We start from the raw sequence: 14,728 nt of genomic DNA on the forward strand, positions 1-14,728 counted from the left end.
CCTATTCATGAACACAGAATTACCTTTATTTAGTCATAAAGCAACATAATTTTTTCATATTGGTCTTATAAGTCCATGCTGAGAGATTTATAGATGTAATACTACTATAAATAGATCACTCTAATGCAGGGATGTCATGTGCATTCTGCAGCTACTTTTTTTTTTTTTTGCATTCTGTTTTATTGGTCTAGTTGTCTTTTTTTTTAAATTGTACTTTGGGCTCTGGGGTACCTGTGCACATCCTGCATCCTGCAGGATTGTTGCATAAGTACGTACATGCCATGGTGGTTTGCTGTCTCCATCCCCCCACTCTGTCACCTACATCAGGCATTTCTCCCAGCGTTATCCCTCCCCATCCTCCCCTCCCCTCCACCCCCCACAACCTAGCCCAGTGAGTGTTCTTTTTCTGGTGCCCAAGTGTTCATATTGTTCATCACCTGCCTGTGAGTGAAAACATGCAGTGTTTGGTTTTCTGTTCTTGTGTCAGTTTTCTGAGAATGATGGTTTCTAGATTCATCCATGTCTCTACAAAAGACACGAACTCATCATTTTTTATGGCTGCATAGTATTCCATGGTGTATATGTGCCCCATTTTCTTTGTCCAGTCTATCATTGATGGGCATTTGGGTTGGTTCCAGGTCTTTGCTATCATAAACAGCACCACAACAAACATATGTGTGCATATGTCTTTATAATGGAACAATTTATAATCCTTTTTATACCCAGTAATGGGATTGCTGGGTCAAATGGAATTTCAATTTCTAGATCCTTGAGAAATTGTCATACTGTCTTCCGCAATGGTTGAAATAATTTACACTCCCACCAACAGTGTAAAAGTGTTCCTATTTCTCCACATCCTCTCCAGCATTTGTTGCCTCCAGATTTTTTAATGATCACCATTCTAATTGGCATGAGATGGTATCTCAATGTGGTTTTGATTTGCATTTCTCTAATGACCAATGATGATGAGCAGTTTTTCATATGTTTGTTGGCTGCATGTATGTCTTCTTTTGGAAAGTGTCTGTTCATATCCTTCACCCACTTTTGAATGGGTTTGTTAGTTTTTTTCTTGTAAATCTGATTTAATTCTTTGTAGATTCTGGATATTAGCCCTTTGTCAGATGGGTAGATTGCAAACATTTTTTCCTGTTCTGTTGGTTGCTGGTTCACTCTAATGATTGTTTCTTTTGCTGTGCAGAAGCTCTGGAGTTTAATTAGATCCCATTTGTCTATTTTGGCTTTTGTTGTCTTTGCTTTTGGTGTTTTGGTCATGAAGTCCTTGCCTGTGCCTATGTCCTGAATGGTTTTGCCTAGGTTTCCTTCTAGGGTTTTTATGGTGTTAGTTCTTACATTTAAATCGTTAATCCATCTGGAGTTAATTTTTGTATAAGGTGTAAGGAAGGGGTCCAGTTGCAGCTTCTTGCATATGACTAGCCAGTTTTCCCAACACCATTTATTAAACAGGGAATCATTTCCCCATTGCTTGTTTTTGTCAGGTTTGTCAAAGATCAGATGGTTGTAGATGTGTGGCATTGCCTCTGAGGCCTCTGTTCTGTTCCATTGGTCTATATCTCTGTTTTGGTACCAGTACCATGCTGTTTTGATTACTGTAGACTTGTAGTATAGTTTGAAGTCAGATAGCGTGATGCCTCCAGCTTTGTTCTTTTTGTTCATTCGGCTATGCGGGCTCTCTTTTGGTTCCACATAAAGCTTAAAGTGCTTTTTTACCAGTTCTGTGAAGAAGGTCATTGGCAGCTTGATGGGGATAGCGTTGAATCTATACATTACTTTGGGCAGTATGGCCATTTTCACAACATCAATTCTTCCTAACCATGAGCATGGAATGTTTTTCCATCTGTTTGTGTCCTCTCGTATTTCCTTGATCAGTGGTTTGTAGTTCTCCTTGAAGAGATCTTTTACATCCTTTGTTAGTTGTATTCCTAGGTATTTTATTCTCTTTGGAGTGATTGTAAATGGGAGTTCACTCATGATTTGGCTCTCTATTTGTCTTTTGTTGGTGTATAGGAATGCTTATAATTTCTGCACGTTGATTTTGTATCCTGAGACTGCCGAAGTTGCTTATCAGCTTAAGGAGGTTTTTGGCTGAGATGATGGGGTCTTCTAAATATACAATTATGTCATTTGCTAATAGGGACAATTTAACTTCTTTTCCTAATTGAATGCCCTTTATTTCTTTTTCTTGCCTAATTGCTCTGGCTAGAACTTCCAATACTATATTGAATAGGAGTGGTGAGAGAGGACATCCTTGTCTAGTGCTAGTTTTTAAAGGGATGCTTCTAGTTTTTGCCCATTCAGTATGATGTTCGCTGTGGGTTTGTCATAAATAGCTTTTACTATTTTGAGATACATTCCACTGATACCTAGTTTATTGAGAGTTTTTAGCATAAAGGGCTGTTGAATTTTGTTGAAGGCCTTCTCTGCATCTATTGAGATAATCATGTGGTTTTTGTCTTTGGTTCTGTTTATTATAGATTTGCAGATGTTGAACCTGCCTTGCATCCCTGGGATGAAGCCTACTTGATCGTGGTGGATAAGCTTTTTGATGTGCTGTTGGATTCGGTTTGCCAGTATTTTATTGAAGATTTTTGCATCAATGTTCATCATGGATATTGGCCTGCAATTTTCTTTTTCAGTTGTGTCTCTGTCAGGTTTTAGTATCAGGATGATATTGGTCTTATAGAAAGAATTAGAGAGGATTCCCTCTTTTTGTATTGTTTGGAATAGTTTCAATAGGAATGGTACCAACTCCTTTTTGTACATCTGGTAGAATTTTGCTGTGAAACCATCTGGACCTGGACTTATTTTGGTTGGTAGGCTATTAATTGCTGCCTAGACTTCAGACCTTGTTATTGGTCTATTCAGGGTTTCAACTTCTTCCTGGCTTAGTCTTGGAAGTGTGCAAGTGTCCAGGAATTTATCCATTTCTTCCAGATTTACTGGTTTATGTGCATAGAGCTATTTGTAGTAATCTCTGATGGTAGTTTGTATTTCTGAGGAATTGGTGGTGATCTCCCCTTTGTCATTTTTTATTGCATCTATTTGATTCTTCTGTCTTTTCTTTTTTATTAGTCTAGCTAGCAGGTCTGTGTATTTTGTTGATCTTTTCAAAAAACCAGCTCCTAGATTTATTGATTTTTTGAAGGTTTTTTGTGTCTCTGTCTCCTTCAGTTCTGCTCTGATCTTAGTTATTTCTTGTCTTCTGCTAGCTTTTGAGTTTTTTTGATCTTGCTCCTCTAGCTCTTTCAATTTTGATGATAGGGTGTTGATTTTATATCCTTCCTTGTTTCTTATGTGGGCATTTATTGCTATAAATTTCCTTCTAGACACTGCTTTAAATGTGTTCCATAGATTCTGGTATGTTGTGTCTTTGTTCTCGTTGGTTTTGAAGAACATCTTTATTTCTACCTTCGTTACATTGTTTATCCATTCGTCATTCAGGAGCAAGTTGTTCAGTTTCCATGTGATTGTGCAGTTCTGAGTGCTTTTCTTAATCCTGAGTTCTAATTTGATTGCATTGTGATCTGAGAGACTGTTTGTTATTATTTCCGTTAGTTTGCATTTGCTGAGGAGTGATTTACTTTCAATTATGTGGTCAATTTTAGAGTAAGTGCGATGTGGTGCTGAGAAGAGTATGTATTCTGTGGATTTGGGGTGGAGAGTTCTGTAAATGTCTATTAGGTCCACTTGGTCCAGATCTGTGTTCAAGTTCTGGATATCCTTGATGACTTTCTGTCTCTTTGATCTGTCCAATACTGTCAGTGGAGTCTTAAAGTCTCCCACTATTATTGTGCAGGAGTCTAAGTCTCTTTGCAGGTCATTAAGAACTTGCTTTATGTATCTGTGTGCTCCTGTATTGGGTGCATATATATTTAGGATAGGTAGCTCTTCTTGTTGCATCGATCCCTTTACTATTATGTAATGCCCTTCTTTGTCTCTATTGATCTTTGTTGGTTTAAAGTCTGTTTTATCAGAGACTCGCATTGCTACCCCTGCTTTTTTTTGCTCTCCATTTGCTTGGTAAATCTTCTTCCATCCCTTTATTTTGGGTCTATGTGAGTCTTTGCACGTGAGATGGGTCTCCTGAATACAGCACACTGATGGGTCTTCACTTTTTAATCCAGTTTGCCACTCTGTATCTTTTGATTGGGGCATTTAGGCCATTTATATTCAATGTTAATATTGTTATGTGTGAATTTGATCCTACCATTTTGTTACGGGCTGGTTTTTTTGCCCATTAGTTGATGCGGTTTCTTCATTGTGTCATTGTTCTTTACCATTTAGTACATTTTTGGAGTGGCTGGTACTGGTTGTTCCTTTCCATGTTTAGTACTTCCTTCAGGAGCTCTTGTAAGGCAGGTCTTATAGTGATGAAGTCTCTCAGCAATTGCTTGTCCATAAAGGATTTTATTTCCCCTTCACTTATGAAGCATAGTTTGGCCAGACATGAAATTCTGGGTTGAAAGTCCTTTTCTTTAAGGATGTTGAATATTGGCACCCACTCCCTTCTACCTTGTAGGGTTTCAGCCAAGAGATCCACTGTGAGTCTGATTGCCTTTCCTTTGTGGGTGACTTGACCTTTCTCTCTGGCTGCCCTTAGGATTTTTTCCTTCATTTCAACCCTGGTGAATCTCACAACTATGTGCCTTCGGGTTGCTCTTCTTGAGGAATATCTTTGTGGTGTTCTCTGTATTTCCTGGATTCGAGTGTTGGTCTGCCTTGTTAGGTTGGGAAAGTTCTCTTGGATAATATCCTGAAGAGATTTCCAACTTGCATTCATTCTCCCCGTCACATTCAGGTATGCTGATCAAGTGTAGATTAGATCTTTTCACATAATCCCAAATTCTTGGAGGCTTTGTTCATTTTTTTTTCACTCTTTTTTCTCTAATCTTGCCTTCTCATTTTATTTCATTGATTTGATCTTCTGTCTCTGATATCCTTTCTTCTACTTGATTGATTCGGCTGTTGAAACTTGTATATGCCTCATGAAGTTCTCATGCTGTGTTTTCCAGCTCCATCAAGTCATTTATGTTCTTCTCTAAGCTGGTTATTCTAGTTAGCATTTTGTCTAACATTTTTTCAAGGTTCTTAGTTTCTTTGCTTTGGTTTAGAATATGATCTTTTAACTCAGAGAAGTTTGTTATTACCCACCTTCTGAAGCCTGCTTCTGTCAATTTGTCAAACTCATTTTCTGTCTTGTTTTGTTCCCTTGATGGTGACGAGTTGTGATCCCTGGGAGGGGAAGAGGTGTTCTGGTCTTTGAAGGTTTCATCATTTTTGCACTCATTTCTTCCTATCTTTGTGAATGTATCTCCCTTTGATCTTTGAAGTTGGTGATTTTGGGAGGAATCTCAGAGTGGACGTCCTTTCTGTTGCAGTTGGAGCTATACCTTTTTTGGCCTATAGAGGCACTGCTGGGCTGCCTTGGATTCAGTCAGGTTGCTGGGTGGGTGGTCTTCCCCTGGAGTTTGTTTGCAGGTGAGATTAGCCCTGCCTTCCCAATGGCGTCTCTCCTTCCCCAAGCTCGATCTTCCTGGTTGGGGTCAAACTGGTGTATTCACTGCCAAGTTCTCTAGTGCGGGCTTCAGTTTGAGTTTTGTGGGGGTGGGGCCTGCCAGGCCTTGTGGCCTGTTTCCCAGCTTTCAGCTTTGCCTCTTTCTGTGGGACAGGTTGTTCTGTCCTGCTGGCGTTTAGTTCAAACTTCTACCTAGGTCTGTGCCAATAACTTGTGGCACCAGGCAGGAGCCGTGGCTCAGATTTGGATCGACAACCCATGTTGCCCCTCAGTCTGGTGGGGCTCTCGTTGACCGTGAGTTGCAGGAGGGTGAGGTAAGCACAGGATCCAAATCAGAGAACTGAGGGGGAAGTCCTCAACCCTTTGAGCTGGCCGCACGGTCCAGGTGGGGATGCAACCTGCCCTGTCTCGGTTTACCCTCCCTGGGTGGCTCTCGCCTTGCTTCGGCTCCTTCCCTGGGCTATTTTTTGGAGTCCTACCAGTCCCACTGAAATGAATCTGGCACCTCGCTTGGAATCGTGAAGTCCTCTAGCCCTCTGAGTCTCACTCACTGGGAGCTGCATTCCAGTGTTGCCTCCTCTCAGCCATCTTGGCATGCCTCTCTCTGCAGCTACTTTTAAAAATTAAACATTTTTGCGATAATTATAGATTTACATACTGTGTAAGAAATAGTAAAGAAATTCTTTGTGCCTTTTACCCAGTTTCTGTCAATGGTAACACCTTATGAAGCCACAGAGTGACATGAGGGTATTGGCATAGATGTTACAAGATTCAGAACACTCACACAATACAAGGATGGGTCATGTGGCTCCTTTCAGCCACACACACTTCCCTCACACTGCTACCCTCTTTAACCTGTGGAAATTAGTCATACGTTCTTCACTTTGTAAATTTTGTTACTTAAAGAATGTTAAGTAAATTGAATCAAACAGTGTGTAAATTTTGAGGATTGGCCTTTTTTTTTTTTTTTTTTTTTTTTTAAAGATGGAGTCTTGCTGTGTCTCCCAGGCTGAAATGCAGTGGCATGTTCTTGGCTCACTGCAACCTCAGCCTGTGAGGTTCAAGCAATCCTCCTGCCTCAGTCTCCCAAGTAGCTGGGATTACAGGCACACACCTCCACATCTGGCTAATTTTTGTATTTTTAGTAGAGACTGGGTTTTGCCATATTGGCCACGCTTGTCTCGAACTCCTGACCTCAGGTGATCCACCTGCCTCCACTTCCCGAAGTGCTGGGATTACAGGTGTATGCCATTGCACCCAGCCAGTTTGGCTTTTTTTCACTCAGCATACTTCTCTGGAGGTTCATGGGACTGTTGGTGCATCAATAACTCATTTTTGTTGTTGTTGTTGAGTAGTATTAATCATATGGATGTACCACACTTCATTTACCCCTTCACCCACTGAAGGACATACAATTCTTTTCAGTTTCGGTCTATTACAAATAGATCTCCTAAAAGCTCTCCTGTACAGGTTTGAATGTGTGTGTAGGAACAGAAGTTTTCCTTTCTCTGGGATAAATGCTGAGGAGTGTAGTAACTGGGCCATATGGTATTTGCATGTGTCAAGTTTTTAAAGAACCTGTCAAAGTTTTCCAGGTGGATATACTATTCTGCATTCCCACCAGCATTGGTGTTACTACCATTTTTTATTTTGGCTATTCTGATAGATGTTGAGCTGTAGCACACAGCATTTCATTTGCATTTTCTTAATGGCTAATGATGTAAAACACCTTTTCATGTGCTTATTGGCCACCTGTATACCATCTTCGGTTGAAGTGTCTCCCCGTGCCTTTTGTTCATGTTCTAATTGGGTTTTTGACTTCTTACTGTTTAGTTTTTGGAGTTCTTTATATAGTTTAGATGCCAATCGTTGGTTATATATGAGGTTTGACAATATGTTTGAAACTTGTTTTTTCATCTTCTTGACAAGGTCTTTCATAGAGCAAAAGGTTTTCACTTTGGTGAAGTCCAGTTTATCAATTCTATTTTTTATGAATCATGCTTTTGGTTTCTATGAAAAGAACATTTTGCCTAGTCTTAGATCCCAAAGATTTTCTTCTACAATTTTTTTCTACAGGTTTTCTACAGTTTTATATTTTACATTTAAGTACATGATACGTTTCGCATTAACTTTTTTATAAAGTGTGAGACTGAGATTGAAGCTTTTTTTTCTTTTTGCCGGTGAATGTACAATTGCTTCAGCACCATTTGCTGAAAGTTGATCTTTTCTTCATCCATTGCCAAAGTCCGTTGGGAATATTTGCATGGGTCGATTTCTGGGTTCTCCCTGTCCACTGAGCTATGTGTCCATTCCTCAGTCTTATCCTTTGTGACTAGATAAGTCTTGAGACACAGTAGACGAATTCCTCCTAATATTTTCTATTTTTTTCAAGATGTATTGGGGTATTCTAGTTCCTTGGTTTTTTCATATGCATTTTAGAATAATCTTATCTATATCTACAAAAAATCTTGCTGGCATTTAAAAGGAATCACCTTGAACCTGTGTATCAATTTAGGGAGAATTGCAATCTTTACTACATTGAGTCTTCTGATACACAGACCTGGCCTGTCTTTTCATTTGTTTAGATCTCTTCCTTGAATTATTCCAGCAGTGTTATGTGGTTTGCAACATTTAAGTCCTGTACATGTCTTATTAGATTTATTCTATGTAACTGTTTCTCAGTAACTGTATTTTTTTAATGTGAAGTTTGCACGTTCATTTCCAATACAGGCATCCGTCAGTATTCATGGGCGATTGGTTTCAGAACCCCTACTATATACCATAATCTGCAAATGATTAAGTCCTTTATATAAAAAGGTATGGTATTAGATATCATTTCATTCCAGTTAAAATGGCTTATATCCAAAAGACAGACAAAAACAAACGCTGGAGAAATTACAGAGAAAAGGGAATCCTTATACACTGTTGATGGGAATATAACTTAGTACAACCACTATGGATGACAGTTTGGAGGTTCCTCAAAAAACTACAAATAGAGCTACCTTATGATCTAGCAATCTCGCTGCTGTATATATACCCACAAGAAAAGAAGCCAGTGTATCAAAGAGATGTCTGCACTCCCATGTCTGTTGCAGCTCTGCTCACAATTGCCAAGATTTGGAAGCAACCTCAGTGTCCATCAACAGATGAATGGATAAAGAAAATATGATACTTATACACAGTGGAGTACTACTCAGCCATAAAAAAGAATGTGATCTTACCATTTGCAACAACATGGATGAAACTGAAGATTGCTGAGTTAAATGAAATAAGCCAGACACAGAAGAAAGACAAGCATCGCATGTTCTCACTTATTTGCGAAATCTAAAAATTGAAACAATTAAACTCATGAACATAGAGAGTAGAAGGATGGTTACCAGAGGATGGGAAGGGAAGTAGGGGGCTGGGATGGAGGTTGGGTTAAAAATAGAAAGAATGACTAAGACCTACTATTTGATAGCACAACAGGGTGAATGTAATCAGATTGTAGCACAAAGGATAATTGCTTGAGAGGATGGATACCCCATTCTCCATGATATGATTATCTCACATTGCATGCTTATATCAAAACATCTCATGTACCCCATAAACATGTACATCTACTATGCACCAAGTAAAATTAAAAATAAAAAAAATCAAAAAGGCATAGTATTTGCATATAACCTACACACATTCTCATGTATTTTTTAAATCATCTCTAAATTATTTATAATACTTAATACAATGTAAATATTATATAAATAGCTGTTATACTGTTTTTAATTTGTGGTGTATTGTATTTTTATTGGTCTTTATTTCAAATATTTTTGATCTGTGGTTGACTGAATCTTCAGATGTGAAACCAAGATACCAAGGGCCAAGTGCATATAACACACAGCCACACACATAGGAGCTCACTTATTAATTTCATGTTTGCTTATTCCTTGAAAATGTCAGCATAGACAATCATGTTGCCTGCAAATAAATGTCAGCATAGACAATCATGTCACCTGCAAACAGGGACTGTTTCTTCCTTCCTAAAGTGGCTAGCATTTAGAATTAGAATAAGAGTGGCAAAATTGTCCTCTTTGCCTTGTATCCAATCTTTAAAGAAAGCATTCAGTATATTCCTTTCTTTCTTTCTTTTTTTTTTTTTTTGAGATGGAGTCTCACTCTGTCACCCAGGCTGGAGTGCAGTGGTACAATCTCGGCTCACTGCAACCTCCGCCTCCCAGGCTCAAGCTCTTCTCCTGCTCAGCTTCCTGAGTATCTGGGATTATAGGCGTGCACCACCACACCCAGCTAATTTTTGTATTTTTAGTAGAGACGGGGTTTCACCATGTTGGTCAGGTTGGTCTTGAACTCCTGACCTTGTGATCAGCCCATTTTGGCCTCCTGAATGGCTGGGATTACAGATGTGAGCCACTGCACCTGGCCCAGTCTCTTTCTTCTTCTTCTTCCTTCTTCCTTCCTCCTCCTTCCTTCCTCCTTCCTCCTTCCCCCTTCTCCCTTCCCCCTTCCCCCCTTCCCCCCTCCTCCCCTCCTCCTCCTCCTCCTCCTTCGATGGAGTCTCACTCTGTTGCCCAGCCTGGAGTACAGTGGCACAGTCTTGGCTCATGGCAACCTCCACCTCCCTTGTTGAAGTGACTCTCCTGCCTCAGCCTCCTTAGTAGCTGGGATTACAGGTGCCTGCCACCATGCCCAGCTAATTTTTTTATTTTTAGAAGTTGGGGGTTTTGCCATGTGCCCAGTCTGGTCTTGAACTCCTGATATCAATTGGTCTGCCTATCTCGGCCTCCCAAAGTGCTGGGATTACAATATGAGCCACCGTGCCCAACCTAGTTTTTATTATTAAGTGTAACATTAGCTATTTTTTTTTGCAGATGCCTTTTAGCAAGTTAAGAAATCTATGTATTCTTATTTTTCAGATAATTTCCTTTTTTAAATTCACGAATGGGTACTGAATTTTGTCAAATGGTTTTTCTGCATTGATATAATAATTTAATTTTTTTCTTTAGCCTGTTACTATGGTGGATTGCATTGGTTTTCAAACATAGAAAAAGCCTCACATTTTTTTTTTGTTTTGTTTTGAGAAGGAGTTTCGCTCATTACCCAGGCTGGAGTGCAATGGCGCGATCTCGGCTCACCGCAACCTCCGCCTCCTGGGTTCAAGTGATTCTCCTGCCTCAGCCTCCTCAGTAGCTGGTACTACTGGTGCACAGCACCGTGCCTGGCTAATTTTTGTGTTTTTGGTAGAGATGGGGTTTCACCATGTTGGCCAGGCTGGTCTCAAACTCCTGACCTAAGGCGATCTGCCCACCTTTGCCTTCCAAAGTGCTGGGACTGCAGGTGTGAGCCACTGCTCCCGGCCTGGATCCTAACTGATGTGTAATACAGTGCACATATGTAAAATGTACAATTGAGAGGTTTGGACGTATGTACACACATGTGAGGTCATCAACATAATCAAGATAGTTACATATTCATCACTCATTGCAGTCTCCTCATGCCGTTTTATATTCACTTATTTAAAAACTGCTGAATTGTTTTTCAGAGTATTTGTACCATTCTGCAGCCTGTCAGCAGTATACGTCAGCTCCAATTGCTCTGTATTATTACATACACTAAGTATTGTACTTTTATTTTTAGCCGCTCTGATGGGTGTGTATTGAGCATAACGTTGTGTTTGTAATGTGCATTACCCTAATAGTGTTGAGTAGTTGAGTATCTTTTCATGGGCTTATCTGCCATCTGTATCTGTGGAGAACTGCTTTTTCAAATCTTTTGCCATTTGAAATATTAAATTGTCATTTTCTTTTTCTTTTTTTGAGACGGGGTCTCACAGGCTGGTCTCGAACTTCTGACCTCATGATCCACCCACCCTGGCCTCCCAAAGTGGTGAGATTACAGGCGTGAGACACTGCACCCGGCCTAGATTGTTGTTTTCTTATTTGTCGAGTTTCAAGAGTTCTTTATGTATTCTGGATACTATTTCTTGATTTGCTACGTTTATTGCAAAAATTAGTTTGTGGCTTGTTTTTAATTTTTAGTTCTGGGTTACCTGTGCAGGTTTGTTACATAGGTAAACGTGTGCCATGGTGGTTTGCTGCACCTGTCAACCCATCACCTAGGTATTACATCCAGCATGCATTGGTTATTTTCCTAATGCTCTCCCTCTCACCACTCTAACTTCTGACAGGCCCCAGTGTGTGTTGTTCCCCTTCCTGAGCCTGAGTTCATGTATTTTCATTGTTCAGCTCCCACTTTTTTTTTTTTTTTTTGAGACAGAGTTTCGCTCTTGTTACCCAGGCTCGAGTGCAATGGTGCGATCTCGGCTCACCGCAACCTCCGCCTCCTGGGTTCAGGCAATTCTCCTGCCTCAGCCTCCTGAGTAGCTGGGACTACAGGCACGTACCACCGTACCCAGCTAATTTTTTTGTATTTTTAGTAGAGACTGGGTTTCACCATGTTGACCAGGATGGTCTCGATCTCTTGAACTCGTGATCCACCCGCCTCGGACTCCCAAAGTGCTGGGATTACAGGCGTGAGCCACCGCGCCCGGCCAGCTCCCATTTTTATGTGAGAACATGCGGTGTTTAGTTTTCCGTTCCTGCATTGGTTTGTTAAGGATAATGGCTTCAGCTTTTTTCATGTCCCTGCAAATGACATGATCTCATTCCTTTTAACAGCTACATAGTATTCCATGGTGTATATATACTTCATTTTCTTTATCCAGTCTGTCATTGATAGGCATTTGGGTTAATTCCTTGTCTTTGCTATTGTGACCAGTGCTATAGTAAACATACAGGTGCACATATTTTTGTGACAGAATGATTTGTAATCCTTTGGATATATACCCAGTAATGGGATTGCTGGGTCAAATGGTATTTCTGGTTCTACATCTTTGAGGAAACTATCATCAGAGTGAACAAGGCAGCCTACAAAGTGGGAGAAATTTTTTGCAATCAATCCAACTGACAAAGGTCTAATATCCAGAATCTACAAGGAACTCAAAGAAATGTACAAGAAAAAAAACCAGCCCCATTAAAAAGTGGGGAAAGGACATGAGCAGACACTTCTCCAAAGAAGACAATCATGCAGCCAATAAGCAAAAAGCTCAACATCACTGTGCAAATCAAAACCACAATGGGATACCATCACATGCCAGTCAGAATGGCAATCATTAAAAAGTCAAGAAAAAACGGACGTTGATGAGGTTGTGGAGAAAGAGGAACGCTTTTACACTGTTGGTGGAAATGTAAATTAGTTCAACCATGTAGAAGTGGCTTTAAAAAAATTCTTTTAATAGTATCTTTTGAAGAGCAGGAGTTTTTAATTTTGATAAGGTCTAATTTATCTGTTTGTTCAACAATGGACTTTGCTTTTTATGTAATATCTAGGAAATATTTGCCTATCACAAGGTCACAAAGATTTTCTCCCATGCTCTCTTCCAGAAGTTTTATCGTTTTAGGCCTTACATCTAGATTTATGATCCATTTTGAGTCCATTTTTGCATATAGAGTTCATTTTTGTAGATGGATAGTTTCAAGTTTATTTTTCAAACTCGGATATCCAGTTGCTCCAGCACCATGTGCTGAAAAGGCTATCCTTTCTCCACTGCACTGTCATTGTTCCTTTTTCAAAAGTAACTTGACTTTCACTTTGGGAGGCCGAGGTGGGCAGATCATCTGAGGTTTGGAGTTTGAGACCAGCCTGGCCAACATAGTGAAACCCCATCTCTACTAAAAATGCAAAAATTAGCCTGTAATTTTTGTGGTGGTGCCACACGCCTGTAATTCCAACAACTTGAGAGGCTCAGGTGTGAGAATTGCTTGTACCTGGGAGGCAGAGGTTGCAATGAGCCAAGATCGCACCACTGCACTCCTGCCTGAGCAACAGAGTGAGACTCTATCTCAAAAAAAAAAAAAAAAAAAAAAAAAAAAAAGTTGTCTTTGTATGTGTGGGATTCCTTCTGGACTCTATTGCATTGTATCAATATATATATGCTCCTTGAATTACGGTAGGGTTACATCCTCATAAACCCATCAGACATTGAAAATTCATGTAATACCCTGATAAACCTACCAGAAAGGTGAAAAATCTTCAGTTGAATCATCTGAAGTTGGGGACCATCTGTATTTGTCTTTCTTTATACAGGGACAGCATCTCCAATAGAAAATTCCAAAATTTAAAACTCTTTGAGTTCCAACATGATGCCACAATGGAAAATGGAAAATTTCCCACCTGACCTCGTGTACAGAAACTTTGTTTCGTGTACAAAATTATTAATAGTTTTGTATAAAATTACCTTCAAGCCATTTGCATAAAGACGTGCACATGAAACGTAGATGTATTTTGTATTTACACTAGGGTCTCATCCCCAACGTATCTCCTCATGTATATGCAAACTTTCAAAATCTGAAAACATCTGAAATTCAACACACTTTAAGTTCCAAGCATTTTGGATAGGGATACTCAACCCGTACCAGTATTATGCTGTTTTGATTACTATAGGTTTATAATAATTCTTGAATCCTCCGATTTTGTTCTTTTTTTCAGTGTTATTTGGGATAGCATAGATTCTCTGCATTTCCACATTATTTTTAGAATCAGCTTGTCAATTAAAAAAAAGGTTTAGCATGGCCCCTGTGCAAGGATGACGTGCAAATTCGTGAAGCATTCCATATTTTTAAACACACTGATTTGACCTGTATTAAAATACTAAAAATCCAAAAAAAAAAAAAAAAAAAAAAAGATCCCACTGGCTAGATTGGGATTGTCTTAGACCTATAGATTAATTTGGGAGGAAATTGAAAGTAATAAATTTTTCCATTCCTGAAAAAATTTCTCTCTCCATTTACATAGTATTTAATTTTCTCAGTAATATTTTGTTAGTATATAGGTCTTTCCTTATTTTATTAGATTTATCTGTATTTCTTTTTTTATGAGGTTATAAATGATATTATAAAATGTTTAATTCAATTGTTTATTTTATTTTATTTTTTTTAGTGGAGATGGGGTTTCACCATGCTGGCCAGGCTGGTTTTGAACTCCTGACGTCAAGTGGTCCACCTGCCTCGGCCTCCCAAAATGCTGGGATTACAGTCATGAGCCACTGTGCCTGGCCTATTGTTTTCTTCACTGGCTTTGAATCTCTTCTTGTCAGCCTTTTCAGATCCACCAGGCTTTGACTAATAGTCTCTCTGAAGCCCTTTT

At 39.5% G+C, this 14,728-nt stretch overlaps 1 pseudogene; it reads left to right on the forward strand.

Annotated features, from left to right (window-relative positions):
• The first annotated feature begins 14,109 nt into the window (after positions 1-14,109).
• LOC135271924 (U6 spliceosomal RNA) lies at positions 14,110-14,203 on the forward strand (annotated as a pseudogene).
• The last annotated feature ends 525 nt before the right edge of the window (positions 14,204-14,728 follow it).

This window comes from Aotus nancymaae, unplaced genomic scaffold (genome assembly GCF_030222135.1).
Source record: "Aotus nancymaae isolate 86718 unplaced genomic scaffold, 86718_ANA_hifiasm-v0.15.2.pri h1tg000098l, whole genome shotgun sequence".
Classification (NCBI taxonomy): Eukaryota; Metazoa; Chordata; class Mammalia; order Primates; family Aotidae; genus Aotus; species Aotus nancymaae.